This window comes from Acipenser ruthenus, chromosome 20 (assembly GCF_902713425.1).
Source record: "Acipenser ruthenus chromosome 20, fAciRut3.2 maternal haplotype, whole genome shotgun sequence".
In the NCBI taxonomy this organism is placed as follows: Eukaryota; Metazoa; Chordata; class Actinopteri; order Acipenseriformes; family Acipenseridae; genus Acipenser; species Acipenser ruthenus.
The window spans coordinates 11,623,313-11,637,398 of NC_081208.1; positions in this window are offsets into that span (position 1 = coordinate 11,623,313).

The following is a 14,086-nucleotide window of genomic DNA, read 5'->3' on the forward strand; positions in this document are numbered from 1 at the left end:
CAAGGATAACCCCCTCGGTTATCCCTATAATTAAATTGACTATCTTAAATAACCAATTAAGTAGAATTAATGACTACGCCAATTTGAAGCTAATAACTCCAAATAAATAACAGATTCTTTAAAATTCAAGACAGCACAGTGTGTAAAGTGAGGACAACAAGGTATAAAAACAACAAGAATTTTATTTAAACAAAATATCACAGCTTTTACCTATAGCAGCAGATTTGATAGCAGCAACCTTTAAACTATAGCAGCAGATTTTTAACCAAGAGCGATCCCATCAGACCCTAAGCACTAGGATACTTTAAACTAAATAATGTCACACCAACACTTCTAAATAAAAAATGTATAATTCACAACACAATAACACTTTTAAATAACACCCTTCAAAGCAAATAGTGATTTCCACCAACACAATTCCAAACAATAAAATATCAAACCTTAAATAACACACTTAAAAAAAAAAAACTAATAATCAGTGATTTTCATAAAAAAACAGAAAACTTCATGCAACCCCCAAAAAATGCCTAATGCTTAAACCCTCCAATAGCCGCTATTTTAGTTAATACACAGGTTGATAAAGTGCAAGGGTGCAATCAAAAGTTAACAGGCCTCTTATAACAATATTGTAAACACATACACAATTACAGTTGGGATAATCAGGACAAAGACGCTACTCTAAAAGTCTAAAACAACCAATAACACAGAAAATAAGTTCGTATGCAGTGCTCAAAAATTACATCAAAATTCACAGGATCGTAATTACAAACTCAGAATACAGACAATGCACATTCTCTTTTGTTATCAACCCCATACAATTGCGACCGACGTCTAAGAGCACGAGGAATACTTCACTGAAACCACTCCAATATAGAGCGGACCAAACTATTCAATATGAATAGTAGTAGTTTACCATTAAGTTCTAGCGCTTCAGCCAATTCACAGAGCCTCAGTATAACACTTCAAAAGTTACTATCCTTACCAAACAGTAGTTCCCCGACCCGTGCTCTCAGCTCACAAATCTCTCAAACCCGGTCGCTCTCTCGCTGATTAACCCCACCTGTTTTCATACAGCTGGCCCCATTACGAATTAGCACTGCAATTACTATGGAGACCAATAGTTTCCCTGGGGTTTAAAGGGACAGTGCAACAGTAAAAATGATAAAAATCACACAATAAAACTCAATCTTATTACATTAAAAAAAAAAAAAAAACAATACATCCATTACACATCCGTTATACTTTTCTTAAACCACTGGACCACACAGCCTCCTATAATGCTGGCTAATGGCTGCTGTTGCGTGCCGCTCTCTCAGCTGGTAATGCTGGCTAATAGCTGCTGTTCTGTGTCACCCATGAGAATGGAGAACATTACTGCAGACAGCTGTCAGAGTGCAGGGCTTTGGGTACAATGTCCTGTCAGTATCTTACAGTCCTGACAACGTTCCATCAATTTCCAGCTGGGAAAGCCAAAGTTATGAAAGCTGCTGAGCACCACTATCAGCACAAAACAAGAAGGACCGACAGGGCTGCATATCAACAGAGCAGAGAAGAGACACACACAGAGTCAGGCACTCACAGACAGAGGCAAACAGAGTCAGGTACTCACAGACAGGCACACAGAGTCAGGCACTTACAGACAGAGGCACACAGAGTCAGGCACTCACAGACAGAGGCACACAGAGTCAAACACTCACAGACAGAGGCACACAGAGTCAGGCACTCACAGACAGAGGCAAACAGAGTCAGGTACTCACAGACAGGCACACAGAGTCAGACACTTACAGACAGAGGCACACAGAGTCAGGCACTCACAGACAGAGGCACACAGAGTCAGACACTCACAGACAGAGGCACACAGAGTCAGGCACTCACAGACAGAGGCACATAGAGTCAGACACACAGACAGGCACACAGAGTCAGACACTCACAGACAGAGGCAAACAGAGTCAGGCACTCACAGACCGGTACACAGTCAGAGGCAAACAGAGTCAGGTACTCACAGACAGGCACACAGAGTCAGACACTTACAGACAGAGGCACACAGAGTCAGACACTCTCAGACAGAGGCACACAGAGTCAGACACTCACAGACAGAGGCACACAGAGTCAGGCACTCACAAACAGAGGCACACAGAGTCAGGCAAACACAGACAGAGGCACACAGAGGCAGACACTCACAGACAGAGGCACACAGAGTCATACACTCACAGACAGAGGCACACAGAGTCAGGCACTCACAGACAGAGGCACACAGAGTCAGACACTCACAGACAGAGGCACACAGAGTCAGACACACAGACAGGCACACAGAGTCAGACACTCACAGACAGAGGCAAACAGAGTCAGGCACTCACAGACAGGCACACAGTCAGAGGCAAACAGAGTCAGGTACTCACAGACAGGCACACAGAGTCAGACACTTACAGACAGAGGCACACAGAGTCAGACACTCTCAGACAGAGGCACACAGAGTCAGACACTCACAGACAGAGGCACACAGAGTCAGGCACTCACAAACAGAGGCACACAGAGTCAGGCAAACACAGACAGAGGCACACAGAGGCAGACACTCACAGACAGAGGCACACAGAGTCAGACACACACACACACACACACACACACACTATTTTGCTGACTTGAGATCCCCTGGATCTCTTTGTCTTCCTTATGATTTTCTGGCAGTCAGTTGTCCAGCATTGAGGGCGGCTGTATAAATCAGCTCCTGTATAGGAATTAAAATATTCCTTAATAAAATAAGCACAGAGGCACTGAATATGAAAAGTGTCTTTCGACAGTTCAAAACTTGCTGGCTCTGTCTGTTATTATTATTATTATTATTATTATTATTATTATTATTATTATTATTATTATTATTATTATTGCATTTATATAGTGCTTTTTATACAAAAGTATTGCAAAGCACTGTAAAGTACATAGCCGAACAACCACAATACATTTTTATAGCATGTCACTGTGACAGAGATCGAATGAGTCTTAGTGTTAGATCTCCCTCTCGACCTGTGAGAGCACGGTATACGAGGAACAGAGTACCCTTAATGAAATGGCACGACAATTTATTCCGTAGGGTAGATGGAAGTCGGTCAGTTCGGAAGGGGGCGGAGCCATGGCACCCGAGCTCAGTGACCCAGACGGTAAGCGGCGTGGCATCCGAGGACTGGAGGAGCGGATGCGCTCGTTAACCTCGGGGTCATGGGCGAGGGTATAAATAGGGGGCATGGCTTGAGTGATCTGTTCCTTTGCATATGGTTAAAACATATAACCGAGAAGGAGCCCGAAACGTGAACGCGACCGTGAGTGTTTTGTGTCTGTGTCCTAACACTGTGTGTCTTGTGTGTTATTGTCTCACTAAGATTACTGAGCACGATCCGGAGCTGCAGCCGCAGGCCAGCGAAAACCCGGACTTCACCACTCACCTGTCTCACTTTCGGAACTGTCTCTGTGTTTGCACCTTTTAACACTTGTATCACGCACTGTCTTTGTGTACGTGTTTAGTGTGGGTGTCGGAACGGGACTTTGGGGTTGCGGGTCAAACCCGTAGGATTACAATTAGAAGTGATACACGCCGCTGTATCACTTCCAGCACTATTATTATTTACAGGTTTGCCTTGAGGCTCTGGACATTTATTAAATTAAATAAACACCCTTGCACCTGTACCAACGTCTGTCCGTGTGATTATTCTGCACTGCACTCACCTGCACGTCATTACCACTTTGCCACACGTGGTGTCGGAAGTGGGATGGACTACGCCACACTGTCGGCGCTGCTGGAGCAGCTGGACAGCAGACGGGAGGGGGAGGAAAGACGGAGAGAGGAGAGGTACACCGCGCTGATCGAGAGGGTCGGGCTGGCAATACCTCCCACAGCATCAGCGGAGCGCGGCTTCATAGCGCCCAAAGCCAGGACGCATAAAATGACGGCGGATGATGATCCAGAGGCATACCTGGTGGCATTTGAGCGGCTGGCTACCACCGCGTCATGGCCCCGACAGTTCTGGGCAAGCCAGCTGGGACCCTGCCTGATTGGGGAAGCGCAGGCAGCATACCAGGCAATGGGGGATGACGACGCCGCTCAATATGACCTGGTAAAGCTGGCTATTCTCCGCCGTCTGAATATTACGCAGGAAACGCACCGAGTGAGGTTCAGGGAGTACAGGAGGTCCCCGAACGTACGCCCCAGGGTGGTCGCGCAGAAGCTCTGTGACCACATGATACACTGGCTCACCCCGGCGCTAAAAACAACTGCCCAGATGGGGGAGGCCATCGTTATTGAGCAGTTTTGTCATGTGGTCGGCGCCGAGACCCAAGGATGGATACGGCGCCACAACCCCGACACCCTGGAACAGGCAGTCAAGCTCGCTGAGGACTTCGAGGACTCCCTGGTATCCGCCCAGACCGGGCTACTCACCCCACCTCAACGGAGCGGCCGAGCCCCACCTCCTCTCTCTGCTCCATCAGCCCCACCACCAGGACCGGTTCAACGACCTCCAAGAGCACCAACCCCAATGGGCGACCTTGCCTCCTCTTCATGGAGACCAAGGTTGGCCCCCAGCGGGGGTAGAGGTGCTGCCCCTGCCCCGTTGCCATACCAGCAGCGGGACAGACCATTTAATACTGCGCCCTCCTTTCCCCCTACCTGTTTTAGGTGCCGCCAGCCGGGACATCAGGCTAGGTCATGCCCATCTGCGATGGAGTGTGACGTGGCCGTCTGTAATCTGGCATCTGAAGCGGGTAAGCGAGGGAAAAATGGTCGGGAGGGGCCTTGTATTGTTAAGGTGATTTTTGGAAATGTGAAGACCCATGCATTAGTGGACACAGGGTGTGGTCAGACCTTAATTAGAGCATCTCTCTTGGGCGGTATGGTGTGGCAGCCACAAGGTCAGGTGGCGATCTCCTGTATCCATGGAGACACGGCAACATACCCCACAGTAAAAGCATATTTATCGGTCGGTCCGATGAAACGTTCCCTGGTAGTTGGGGTAGCGGAAAGGTTACCACATCCCATTATTCTGGGTCGGGACTGGCCCAACTATAAAGATTTATTGAAATTAAGGGCAGTCCCGGCCATACACGCAAATGTGGCAGAAAAAGTAGAAGGGGAAATAATTGGTAATGTTTTTCCCTTTCAAGCGGAAATGTTCTCTTCCCTGTTCCGGCCGAAAAAAACAAACAAAGAGAGAAGGCTGCGGAAATGGGAGGAAGCGTTAATGAGACAAGGCTGGGGGCTGGTGGGAGCCTGTTATAACGGTGAAAAACGTCAGTCAAAGGGGGTCGGAACGCAGTGTGACCGAGAGGGCGAGGTTACTGGGCCATCAAGGGCAGATGTTACTCCCGCCCCGCTCAATATACCGGACATGTGGCACTCGAATGTGAACCTAGTGTGGGAGCAGGACAATGACCCATCACTGGTGCACATTCGGGGACAGGTCCGGTCCATTGAAGGTAAGGATGTTGAAGGCGCTGGGGCACTAGTATTTCCACACTTCATTATCAAGGGGCAATTACTATATAGGGTAAACCTGGCCGCGGGCACAGGACATCCTGTAACACAATTATTGGTTCCCCCGTCTTGTCGGCTGGAGGTCATGAGGCTGGCGCATGATATCCCTTTTGCGGGGCACCTCGGAGTTGACAAGACAAGGGAACGGATATTGGCTCGATTCTTTTGGCCAGGTGTTTATAAAGAAGTGTCGAAATATGTAGCCACATGCCCAGACTGCCAGAGAGTAGCGCCGGGTCGAGTGCGCCCCGCCCCTTTGGTCCCACTGCCGATTATTTCCACCCCCTTTGAACGCATCGCAGTGGACATAGTCGGCCCTTTGCTACCTTCTGACTCCGGGTATACGCATATATTAGTGGTGGTAGATTACGCAACGCGATACCCAGAGGCAGTTCCATTGAGGTCCACTAGTGCTGCTGCGATAGCCAAAGAACTAGTGCAGATTATGGCAAGAGTAGGGATCCCCAACGAGATATTGACTGATCATGGAACTAATTTCTTGTCAAACACGCTACAGCAGGTATATAAATTACTAAAAATACGTCCCATCAGAACGTCGGTTTACCATCCACAGACGGACGGTTTGGTGGAACGTTTTAATCAGACTCTAAAGGCGATGCTGAGACGATTTGTGAATCAGGAGCAAAAACATTGGGCATCGCTTCTCCCCTACCTCCTTTTTGCAGTGAGAGAGGTGCCGCAGAGTTCGACAGGGTTCTCCCCCTTCGAGCTCTTGTACGGCCGACAGCCTCGCGGCATCCTCGATCTGTTGAGAGAGGGGTGGGAGGAGCACAAAGGCTCGTCCAAAAATGTAGTGCAGCATGTGCTCCTACTGAGAGATCGCCTAGATTTGGTCGGTCGTTTGGCCCAAGACAATCTCAGATCGGCTCAGCATCGACAACAGCAGCATTACAATCAAAATGCATTAATCCGAACCTTTCGACCTGGAGACAAGGTAATGCTGCTACTTCCCTCAGCGGAATCCAAACTATGTGCTAAATGGCAAGGGCCATATGAGGTGATTCGGGCTATAGGAAAGGTGAATTACGAAATTAAACAGCCCGATCGCCGTAACAAAAAAGAAATTTATCACATAAATTTATTAAAGCCCTGGCAGGCAAGAGAGGTGTTATTTATAGCCCCAGGCAATATAGAGGATGATTTAGGGCCCGAGCTAGAACCCTCTAGCACAAAGAACATTTCGATGGGGGAACAGTTACTTCCTGATCAGCAACGTGAACTACGTAGGTTAATTGAGGAATTTAGCGATGTTTTTTCTAACACGCCCGGTAGAACTAACCTCGCTGAATATGACATTATCTCTCCCCCAGGTGTCACAGTGCGAGAGAGACCTTACCGGGTCCCGGAAAGTCGACGGAGTGGCGTTCGCAAAGAGGTATGGGACATGCTCGAACTTGGGGTGATTGAGCCTTCCAGGAGCGAGTGGTGCAGTCCAATTGTGATAGTGGCCAAAAAGGACGGCACCAACCGCTTCTGCGTTGATTTCCGCAAGGTAAACGCTATTGCCAAGTTTGATGCGTATCCCATGCCTCGGGTCGACGAACTCCTAGATAGACTGGGGACGGCGAGGTTCATCTCCACTCTGGATCTGACGAAAGGATATTGGCAGATCCCGTTAACTCGTAGGTCTAGAGAGAAAACCGCATTTTCAACACCAGAGGGGCTGTTTCATTTTACAACCATGCCGTTTGGGTTACATGGTGCGCCTGCTGCCTTCCAGAGACTGATGGACCAGGTTTTACACCCACATCGTGAATATGCGGCAGCGTATATTGATGATGTGGTCATTTACAGCTCCACCTGGCGAGAGCATTTGGCTAGGCTCACAGCCGTCCTTCAGTCTCTAAGGGCAGCCCGGCTGACAGCTAACTTGCGAAAATGTGCGTTTGCCAAAAGAGAAACACAATATTTGGGATTTGTAATGGGGAATGGCAGGGTGAAACCCGTTGTCTCCAAGGTCCAGGCCTTGGTAGACGCGGCAATCCCCAAAACCAAGGCTCAGGTGCGGTCGCTACTGGGGTTAGCCGGTTATTACCGCCGCTTTATCCCCGAGTATGCCACAGTGGTTAATCCCTTAGTTGACCTCACCAAAAAGAGCGCACCAAATTTAATTAAATGGTCAGAAGAATGTCAGGGGGCGTTTAATACTGTTAAGCAGAGACTTTGCCAGGCCCCTGCTCTCATCACTCCAGACTTCACTAAGAGATTCATCCTCCACACCGATGCTTCGGATGTCGGTTTGGGTGCAGTCCTGTCTCAAATGGTAGGCGGAGTAGAACACCCTGTTCTGTACATAAGTAAAAAAATGCTCCCTCGGGAGCGCAACTACTCCGTCGTCGAAAAAGAGTGTTTGGCCATGAAATGGGCTACTCACTCTTTAAGATACTACCTGCTGGGACACTCATTTGATCTTGTCACTGACCACGCCCCACTCAAGTGGTTAAGCACAATGAAGGACAGCAATGCCCGGATAACTCGGTGGTATCTGGCATTGCAGCCCTTCATGTACCATATGGTACACCGTGCAGGGAAAGACCACCAAAATGCGGATTATTTTTCCCGGGAGGGGGGAGTAATGGGAAAGGTAGGTTTAGCCGAGTGTTCCTTCGGCTCCACTCTGAGCGGTGGGATATGTGACAGAGATCGAATGAGTCTTAGTGTTAGATCTCCCTCTCGACCTGTGAGAGCACGGTATACGAGGAACAGAGTACCCTTAATGAAATGGCACGACAATTTATTCCGTAGGGTAGATGGAAGTCGGTCAGTTCGGAAGGGGGCGGAGCCATGGCACCCGAGCTCAGTGACCCAGACGGTAAGCGGCGTGGCATCCGAGGACTGGAGGAGCGGATGCGCTCGTTAACCTCGGGGTCATGGGCGAGGGTATAAATAGGGGGCATGGCTTGAGTGATCTGTTCCTTTGCATATGGTTAAAACATATAACCGAGAAGGAGCCCGAAACGTGAACGCGACCGTGAGTGTTTTGTGTCTGTGTCCTAACACTGTGTGTCTTGTGTGTTATTGTCTCACTAAGATTACTGAGCACGATCCGGAGCTGCAGCCGCAGGCCAGTGAAAACCCGGACTTCACCACTCACCTGTCTCACTTTCGGAACTGTCTCTGTGTTTGCACCTTTTAACACTTGTATCACGCACTGTCTTTGTGTACGTGTTTAGTGTGGGTGTCGGAACGGGACTTTGGGGTTGCGGGTCAAACCCGTAGGATTACAATTAGAAGTGATACACGCCGCTGTATCACTTCCAGCACTATTATTATTTACAGGTTTGCCTTGAGGCTCTGGACATTTATTAAATTAAATAAACACCCTTGCACCTGTACCAACGTCTGTCCGTGTGATTATTCTGCACTGCACTCACCTGCACGTCATTACCACTTTGCCACAGTCACACATATAACTGCCATAATAAGACCATTTAAATAACAGATTTAAATAACAGTATACACATAACACAAAAGCAGCAATTTTAAAGTTACATTAAAACCCACTAAGATAAGAAAGCCATTTTATAAAAGTGTGTTTTTAGTCTTGACTTGAAAACTGTAACGGTCCCAGCTTCCCTGACAAACAAAGGCAGAGCATTCCATAATTTAGGAGCTCTACGAGAAAAAGCCCTACCTCCCGTGTTGCTTTTTTTGACCCTAGGAATAACCAGCAGCCTGTGATCTCAGAGTGCGGTTTGGAAGATGCAGGGTCAGTAACTCCTGCAAATAACTAGGTGCTAATCCATTCAGGGCCTTGTAAGTTAACAGCAAAATCTTAAAATCAGTTCTGTACTGCACAGGGTGCCAGTGTAAAGAGGTCAAAACAGGGGTAATATGTTCATCTTTCCTGGTTTTAGTCAGAATTCTAGAGGTGGTATTCTGAACAAGCTGTAAGCATACCACATGTTTTGGGACACCAGAAAAAAGTGCATTACAGTAATCAATTCTAGATGAAACAAAGACATGCATTAGTCTCTTCGCATCAGATACAGAAATAATTAAAAACATAAGAAAGTTTACAAATGAGAGGAGGCCTTTCGGCTCATCTTGCTCGTTTGGTTGTTAGTAACTTTTTGATCCCAGAATCTCATCAAGCAGCTTCTTGAAGGATCCCAGGGTGTCAGCTTCAACAACATTACTGGGGAGTTGGTTCCAGACTCCCACGATTCTCTGTAAAAAAGTGCCTCCTATTTTCTGTTTTGAATGCCCCTTTATCTAATCTCCATTTGTGACCCCTGTTCCTTGTTTCTTTTTTTAAGGTCGAAAAAGTCCCTTGGGTCGACACTGTCAATACCTTTTAGAATTCTGAATGCTTGAATCAGATCGCCGCGTAGTCTTCTTTGTTCAAGACTGAATAGATTCAATTTTTTTAGCCTGTCTGCATAGAGCAGCAATATCATTTTTGTAGCGAGGTGACCAGAACTGAACACAGTATTCTAGATGAGGTCTTACTAATGCATTGTAAAGTTTTACATTTGGGAGGATCTCATCCGGCCCAGGGGGTTTGTTTATTTTAAGAGCTGTTAGTCCCTTTAACACTTCTGCCTCTGTTATGCTAAAGCTATTTAAAACGGGATAGGAACAGGTCGACGTGGGGCATGTTGTCCGTATCCTCCTTTGTAAAAACCTGTGAAAAGTAATCATTTAATATATTTCCTATTTTTTTTTTCTTCATCTATGATTTTGCCATTTGTGTCTCTCCTCCTCTTTGAATGTTCTCTTGCTGTTATAATATTGGAAAAATATTTTGGAATTGGTTTTAGCCCCCTTAGCAATATTGATTTCTATCTCTCTCTTGGCCTTTCTACCTTCCTTTTTGACTTGTGTTTGCAGTTCCATGTATTCTTTCTGTGTACTTTGTTTTTGGTCCCTTTTAAACGCTCTGTAAAGTGCCTTTTTTCGCTGAATATTTTTTTTTATTGATCTATTAAACCATTTTGGCCATTTTGTTTTAGATTTAGATTTGTCTACTTTTGGGATGTAATTGTATGCGCCTCAAGTACTACATTTTTAAAAAAAACAACCATCCTTTTTCTGTGGATGTTTTCTCTATTTTACTCCAATCTACTTCTATTAGTCTCTGTTTCATACCCTCATAGTTTGCATTTCTAAAATTGTAAACCTTAGCTTTAGTCATTACTTTTGGGGTTTTAAAAAGCATTTCAAATGAGACCATGTTGTGGTCTGAGTTTGCCAATGGCTCTCTGACCTCTGTTTCAGTTATTCTGTCTTTGTTATTTGAAAAGACTAAATCAAGGCATGCCTCCCCTCTAGTCAGTACCTTGACAAATTGCGTTAGGAAGCAGTCATTTGTCATTTCCACCATTTCAATTTCGTCTGTCGTACTCCCCACCAGATTTTCCCATTTTATATGGAGGAAGTTGAAATCCCACATTAGTATGGCTTCTCCTTTTCTACACGCATGTTGAATGTCATTGTATAACAGATTATTTTGCTTGGTGTCTGAATTTGGCGTTCTATAGCATGCCCCTATTATTATGCATATTGATTCTGCATTGTTTTTTTCTTCCAGATTTAACACCTGGGCTTCAAGACTATTTTTTATGTATAGCGCTACCCCTCCACCTCTTCTATCCTGCCTGTTTTTCCTATACAGTGTGTACCCACTAATATTATATTATATCTCCATCACTCTCGGATAGCCAAGTTTCTGTAACACCTATCAGATCGTAGTTACTTGTTAGTGCAGTAGTGTCAAGTTCTAACATTTTGTTTTTGACAGTTCTAAGATTTAGATAAATACATTTAATGGCTGTCTGGCAAAGTGGTTAACAGGTGCAGGAATGCTGTGGTGATCAATAAACAGACAGACAACGATAATCCAGGTGCAATGGTGGTTTATTTTTGCAATCCAAAAGTGTGATGACAAAACAACAGTAAACAATAACAATGAGAACAGGCAGTACAGCGGCGTGTATTGCACTGTTTTAATCCTGAAATAATAATCTCTTTCCTAAACACCCACACGTAACACAAAACACAAACACAAGTCCACAGTGAGTGATTTAGTGCATGTGGTGTAATTACAGTTTATTCATGAACAACGTGCAGTGATGTCAGGGTACGTGCTGGCCTTTGGCGACAGCTCCGGATAGCGTTCAGCCGTCTAATAATAACAAAGAGTAATTCTTTAGAAACGACAGAACAAAACAAACAAAACACTCACAATTACAATACACAGTCTCCTTCCGGTTGAGCTGTAACCATACAAATGAACAGATCGCTTCGCCACATCCCCTTTTATACCATCAGTCACGCCCCATTTGGTAGAGAGTGCAATTGCTTTTCCGCCAATTCGCAATTGACACATCGGTGACCATTGTGGGGCAATGACTTGCAGTATTGTGGCTCCGCCCCCTTTCTAAGATGGCCTACTTCCAACCCCTGGAATGAATTGTCTGGCCATCTAGTCCAGCGCACTCTGTTCCCTTTACACAGTGCCCTCACAGGTCAGGAGGGAGATGTATCACCAAGAATGATTCTCTGTCACACTCTCTTATCTGAGTTGTTGCCCTTGTTTTGATGTAGTCTCCCTTCTGTTTTTTTGTTGATTTCTCCCCCCTTCCTTTCTAGTTTAAATGCTTCTGAACCTCCACTAGGATCCTTTCTCCGAGTAGATTGGTTCTAGTTCTATTTTATGTGCAGTCCGTCCCGTCTATATAGATAGTCCTTTATGTAGAATGTGATCCAGTGTTCAAGGAAGGTGAAGCCTTCCTGTGTGCACCACGATTTCAGCCATGTGTTCAGATTAATTATTTCCAGCTGTCCATATGGTCCTTTGCAAGGTGCCGGCAATCCCAGAAAACACCACAGTTTGGTCTTGTCTTTTAATTTCCTTCCTAGCTCTCTGAATTTGTTTAGCAGGGATTTTGGCCTGTCTCTTCCAATATTGTTTGTACTGATGTGGACGACATTAATCTACATTAATGATTTAGATGATTTAGATTTTGGTATAGTAAGCAAACTTGTTAAATTTGCAGACAACTCAAAAATAGGAAGAGTGGCAAACACTGTTGCAGCAGCAAAGGTAATTCAAAATGATCTAGACACATTCAGAACTGGCCAGACACATGGCAAATTACATTTAATAGAGAAAAGTGTAAAGTACTGCACGCAGGCAATAAAAATGTGCATTATAAATATCATATGGGAAATACCGAAATTGAAGAAGGAATCTATGAAAAAGACCTAGGAGTTTATGTTGACTCAGAAATATCTTCATCTAGACAATGTGGGGAAGCTATAAACAAAAGGCCAACAAAATGCTCGGATATATTGTGAGAAGTGTTGAATTTAAATCAAGGGAAGTAATGTTAAAACTTTACAATACATTAGTAAGACCTCACCTAGAATATTGTGTTCAGTTCTGGTCACCTCGTTACAAAAAGGATATTGCTGCTCTAGAAAGACTGCAAAGAAGAGCAACCAGAATTATCCCGGGTTTAAAAGGCATGTCATATGCAGACAGGCTAAAAGAATTGAATCTATTCAGTCTTGAACAAAGAAGACTACGCAGTGATCTGATTCAAGCATTCAAAATCCTAAAAGGTATAGACAATGTCGATCCAGGGGACTTTTTTGACCTGAAAAAAGAAACAAGGACCAGGGGTCACAAATGGAGATTAGATAAAGGGCCATTCAGAACAGAAAATAGGAGGCACTTTTTTACACAGAGAATTGTGAGGGTCTAGAACCAACTCCCCAGTAATGTTGTTGAAGCTGACACCCTGGGATCATTCAAGAAGCTGCTTGATGAGATTCTGGGATCAATAAGCTACTAACAACCAAACGAACAAGATGAGTTGAATGGCCTCCTCTCGCTTGTAAACTTTCTTATGTTCTTATGTTCTTATGACTACTACCGGGTCGTCTCCTGTTCGTTCTAGGAGCCTGTCCACGTACTCAGTGAATTGCATGACAGAGGCTCCTGGAAGGCAGCACACTGTTATTTTAAGGGTGTCCAGACTGCGAACTGAACTTGCTGTGTTTCTCAATATGGAGTCCCCAACAATCATGACCTCCCTTATTTTTGCTGCCTGGCCAGCACTGTTTATGGGGTCCTGGATGTTGTTCCTTTCTTCCTCTTGATGTTGGTTATGATCTTCTAAATTTTGAAGTGGTTCAAATTTGTTTGATGTATTGATTTATGGTGGTTGTGTATGATGTTTCTTTTTTTCCCTGTCTCTGCCTATCTGAACCCAGCTGTTTAGACCCTCTTCTAGCACCCTGGTGGCTTTCTGTCTGTTAGGGGTGCAGACATCCAGGAATTGTGGGTGTGCCAGCTCCTCAAACTCCTGTTGCTCGGTCATTTCCTGCTGCTCCATTTCTAGCATACTTACTCGTTTAAGCAAGTCCTGGATCATGCAGCACTTTACACACACTTGATTTAGCTCTGCTGGGTTTTCTCAGATTACCCACATTATTTGATTGGCTCTTGTTAAGCTAATTGATAAATATGCACATTTCATTACAAAAGCCATTCAAATCGCGTGAAAGCATGAAGCGGGCGGGGCTCATTTGCAT